The sequence below is a fragment of the Musa acuminata genome, chromosome BXJ2-4 (assembly GCF_036884655.1).
Source record: "Musa acuminata AAA Group cultivar baxijiao chromosome BXJ2-4, Cavendish_Baxijiao_AAA, whole genome shotgun sequence".
NCBI lineage: Eukaryota > Viridiplantae > Streptophyta > Magnoliopsida > Zingiberales > Musaceae > Musa > Musa acuminata.
Genome location: NC_088341.1, coordinates 30,853,082 through 30,859,081, shown reverse-complemented (window position 1 = coordinate 30,859,081; position 6,000 = coordinate 30,853,082).

Sequence of the window (6,000 nt, the reverse complement as noted above, 5' to 3'; positions counted from 1 at the left end):
TCAAAGTCTAAACCTCCTGTTGTCATCGTCATCCCATAACAAAATCATAATGTATAGAATATCGATAAATTTCACTATCTGCATATTGATTTTTACAGTCGAATCCGTCCCAATTCGATTAAAAGAACTCAAATTTAGATCAATGGGATAGATTTAAGTAACACCGTCAACCAGGGGGCCACCAACTCACGAGGCATCTCCACTACACAACACGGAAAGGGTCAAAGCCATGTGCGGCACTCGCCGTTGAAGGGACACATGCCGTCCCGAAGTATTATTGACGTTAATTCGACGAAGGCCCCACGAGGCTTCCCCACCGCATCGAAAGAGTCAAATGCAACATGCTGTTGAATGTACATGTGCCGTCCCAAAAGTCTTGTTGACGTTAACTCACACCGACCGAGACGACAAAGACATGGTGATGATGTCTCCTCGTGTTCATCTCTCTCAAAACCATGTCGACATACACATGATTGAACCTTGGAGTGCAGGTGATCTACAATTCATTTCGATGGTGGCTGTAACTGTTAGAAGTCTCGGAAGTTGAGTTGTATACTCTGACCTCAGATGCTGTCTCCATTTATCGTTTTTATGAACGGTAATTTTTTTTTATATTATGATCAAAATATTTTCTATAAATCAAATAAGGATAGACAACAACAGTTGATTCTGTTTGACTCTGTTTTTTAGACTGAATTTTCGTATGAACTAGATCAGATCGGTTTAAAATAAATTAACTATTCGATTTATTCAATTTAGTCTAAATTGATATTTTTTTTCTAAATTATCTCGTTAAACCCCAATCGACAAATTTAATAAGAACATCGAAGATGTTGTCGTTGCTAACGTGCTTGTCATTAGTCATCGTTTGGCAACTGAAATATTGTTCCCTAATTTAATGATCAAAGGAGTCATAGTCGACGTCTTCCCACTAGACCTCGATAGTCGTAATGACCTTCATCGATAGGGTAGAAGATCATCGTCTTCATCTCGTTGAGTGTTAGTGGCCGCGAGGTCCATTGCCGGAGCAGGAGATTGGGCTCACTTTTCCACTAAGCCTCAGTGGTCGCGATCAATATTGTCGGGCAAAATGTCACCATTAGTGTCACCAACGGGGCAAAAGGTCACTGTTGCCTTCCCGTCAACAGAATATCCACCTTCCCCCTGGTTGGTTGTTGAGCCTGGGTCATTGGTGGGCCAATAGAGTTGTAGCTTAGTCATCATCTATCGTCAACAAAGCCTTGCGGAGTCTCAGTAATCAATGGTTCATCGTTATAACCCCATTTAGTTCTTTTACTGAATCGTTACATGACCGATCATTGTATTGGTAAAGTATTTATAGTATCACGACATCATTCTTGGCAGTGTCATTGAAGTGCCAACTACATTGACCCATCGTTTAGTGCATCATCGAATCATTCGCTGTAATAACAAAAAATGTATGGTATGAGATGAATATATATTTCTAGTTTAGTATTATTAGGTCAGAAGGAAAAAAAACGATGATAGAATCAAGATATAATGACAAGATCCCTACAAGGTGTTCAATATATCAACAATTAGATCACAATCAATGATCATGCAAATTTACATCGGTTGTACAAGTTGACGTTATCAAATGTAAAGGAATGTTGTATCTTCGATCTTTTTGTATAGTGTAGTTTTTGTTAGTTTTTTATTATTTACATTGGCTATAGAAGGTAATTTTTATGCATAGTATACATATACAAGCATATCTATATAATTTTTTTGGCAAATGTGTCACAACATTATGAAACATTGTAATTTTTTGCTGATTTTGAATCTGAAGTTATTATTTAACAATCTTTGTTATATTTACATTTTAGTTGAATTGATGTTACCATTTTGCTAATTTTTGAAGTGGATTTTAATTTAGTTATGATATTCTTTAATTGAGTTACACTTGAGTTATGAATTAGATACAATTATGATTTACTATTCCAATCGCTAAGTGTCAAATTCCATTAAACACACTAAAATTATGAAAAATAATTTTAATTATCTTTACAATCATGTCATAGCACTTGTAGATAAGTTTCGATCAATTTAGTTAAATTTAACTCTAGTTTTATTTGTGTTACACTCAAGTTACACTTGATCATAGTGTAACATTACTCACTCGATTATGATGATCCTGTTAAGTAAGCAATGGTACCACCTATATCTAGTGGTCTACTGGATATTAATGACATTACCCCAGACCAAGTGATAGTATCGCGCAAATCTACAATACCCTTTTTGAATATTTTAAAATTATCTAAAAATCAGAAAAATAAAAAATAATATAATAATATTAGAATCATATTATGATAGTTATACAGAAGTTTAGATAGGCTTGGTAAAATTTTTTTTAGTTATACACGTGTTACACTCGAGATCACATATTCAAAATGCAAATCCCCTATTTGGATAATTAATCATCTTAAAATCAAAAGAAATTAGAACAAATGATACTAAACATACTACAATCATATTAGGATATTCATAGAAAAGTTTCATTAAGTGAAAATATTTTGAGTTACACTCAAGTTGTACTCGATCATACATACAAAACATAAATATCTTCTTTAGACAATTAGTCATCCTAAAATAAAAAATAAAAAAAGTGATACTGAATATACTATAATCATATTATGAAAATTATAGAATAGTTTGGCTAGGTTTTGTAAAAAATTATTGAGTCACACTCGCGTTACACTCAAGCTATACTCAAGTTACAAATTCAAAACATAAATCCCCTATTTTGATAATTAATCATCCTAAAATAAAAAAATTATTGAAAAATAATACTAAACATATTAGAATCATATTATGATAGTTATAAAGAAATTTCAATATATTTAACGAAAATTTCTTGAGTTACACTCGAGCTACACTCGATCACAGATTCAATCAAAAGCATCATATTTGGACAATAAGTCACCATAAATTCAAAACAATTAGGATAAGTGATACTAAACTTATTAGATCATATTAGGATTGTTATAGGAAAATTTGGATAGGTTTGAGAAAGATTACATGAGTTATACTCACATTACACTCGGCTTGCACTTGATCACAAATTCAACCCAAAGCACCATATTTCAAAAAGAAAACATTCTAAATTCACACACAAGTAAGAACTATCACAACCACATATAATGAATCATAATAGAAATACTTATTCAATAATTACAAACCAAACACATGAAAACAACTCAAAACAACACTAATCAAATTGCCAAGATGATATCATATTGTTAAACAATTTATATAACAACATAGTTCATCATTAGATGTTCCCCTACTTAACTCTATTATTTTAAAATTCTTTAAATAGCTTTCTCTTCCTAAAGAAATATAGGTTTTGTTTTAGGGCTCGATATATTTTCAGCTTATGCTACCTATGGACTATTGACGGAGTAGCCCTTGATTGGATGTCACGTAATGCACTATGGAAGAATGGATGGATCCAAATGAATAATCATCTATGCCTAGGGTCACAATATGGCAAAGTCAATGATCTTCAAGTATCTTTTATAATAATTTTATTTTATTTTCTTTCTTTCTACACTTGGCATATTCTTGATCTTTACCAATGTATGTCATATATATAGTTTAATATATAAATAATATATTTTAAATATATAAATAAAAATTCTAAATTATTATATGTCAATAATATTAAGCGATAGTTGATGAGACTCAATAGTGGTTGGGGTGAGCACTTAATATATCTGCATAACATGCATATATAATAGTTATAAAGAATATGTCTGTATTTCCAAATGAACTCCTAAGTTAATAATTATCTTTTTTTCAATTATCGATTATAATCTTAAGTTGATAATATTCTAATTACTAATGGAACTTATCTGTATAGCCATGGATGATTAGGATAATGGGATGACGTAAACATATCATGCTCATATAGTCATACCTATCAAAAGCTTAGCAAAATTAAGAATTAAAACTAATCTGTATTGACCTTTTCATATGTACATAGAAAAATAATATTTGACTTATAATCAAAAGTGATGCACAACCTCTCAAATATTCAATCATCGTGGTGCCACCCTCAAGCTTCAACTTCTTTATACAAATACCCATAGTGGAAATCTTAATGACAAAGTAAGAATATAAAGTCATCGCCCAGTTATAGTTTGTAAACGAATTCAAATCATCAACATAAGATAGTAACATGAGGGATGAAGTATAGTTTGTTTGACCAAAAAATAAAAATATGTAAAATATATAATCAACAAAAGTCGACAATGTCAATATCATTATCACTAAACACCAATCTATACATCATATCTATATTTTATCTACTAGCAAGCTGATCTCTAAAGTATTTCTCAAATATATAACCCAAACTTGTTATTTCAACATCTACAACTTATCTACAGTTGGGAACCTCCAAATCATAGTAACATTGCTCGGCCTAAACTTAATTGGGACATTGCCAAAAGTAAAAGTGGACCCCTCTGTCTAATATTGTAAAATACTATATAGAGTATATCAACATAGAGAATTGTTAGGAATATTTATTATATGACAAAAATGTGTCCTAGTAAGAACATGAAGATGACACAGCTTAGGAAAATTATATATTAAAATAGTCAGTGTAACAATGATTATTAACTATATATTTGACATAGCTAAGGAAACATGGGGTGGCGACTAAAGGGGTGACATAGGAGGAGGTAATGTAGGATTGGATGATGAAGTGAGGCAGGTGTGGATGATGGAGGGGTTGATGAAGTGAGGTATGCTTGACTTTACACTTTAAAAAAAAAATACATTAGTTACATATAACTTAATAATGATTAATATAAATCAAAAGTTATGATATATATTATCTATGGTAGCTACTTGATCTGCTTTCTTACCACCAAGTCGAAGGGATCTACAAAATAATGTCATTTTATATATATATAAAATTAAATATTATAAATAGGAGACATTATATCTATATCTAAAGTTTAAGCAAATATAGGAAAAAAGTTTGAGAAAGTGAATATTCTAAATATTTAGTTTTTATAAATTATTTTCATAAGGCGAAATATGCAGTAGTTGTTTATCCAATTTCATCAATTGAGATAAGAATTGTAAACCCTCTAACAAAAGTCTACGATCACTAAAACAAATATTACTTCTTCTATGAGAAAACTATATTTATAAATAATTTCACACTTCATTGGAACTAAGAATAAGAATTAATTAGCTCAAAGCTCACTATGAACAATAGAAAATTATCAATAATAATCCTAGAAGGATTGCAAATATAACAATGCTTCTCTTGAATACTTCCACTAAGTTTACTAATCTAGACCCAAGACGTTGACATCTCAATAACAAAAAATTTACCAATAAAAATCCTCTTTTAGTTTTAGATTATCAATCTTCTCTTGTTTTACAGAAAACTAATAAGATTAGCACACATACTTGTATCAATGTGACAAATTGTTTCAAAAAAAATTTCATTTGTTTTAAAGGAGAAGTTTATCGTCGAAGAGGAGAGGATGTCATCATCAACAAAGACATTGTCATTGGTATCCAAAGAGGTAATGAGGTCGCTACCGATGTGAATACCAGAGAGGAGCATAGGAGTACGCCATCGAAGAGGAGCAAAAGAGTTTGTCATTACTATAGAGAGTAGGATGCCACCGCTATTCACAAATATCAAAGAGGAGCAGAAGAGTTTGCCACCATCAAATAGGGAAGATGTCATCGCTTTTCACAAATACTGGAGAGAAACATAGGACTTTGTCATTATCATTCTTTGTCGGAGACTGCAGAGGAGTTTGTAGCCATCAGAGAGAGAGAAGGATGCCACCACTATAGAGGAGCAAAGGAGGGAGAGGATCGTTAATCATTGCCAATGACACTGGTATGGTGCAACCATCATATAAATCATTTATCATTTGAATCAAACTTGACTTAATTTGCTTTGCAAGATCCAACCCGGATCCATTTGAACTAGACCGCAATCATGAC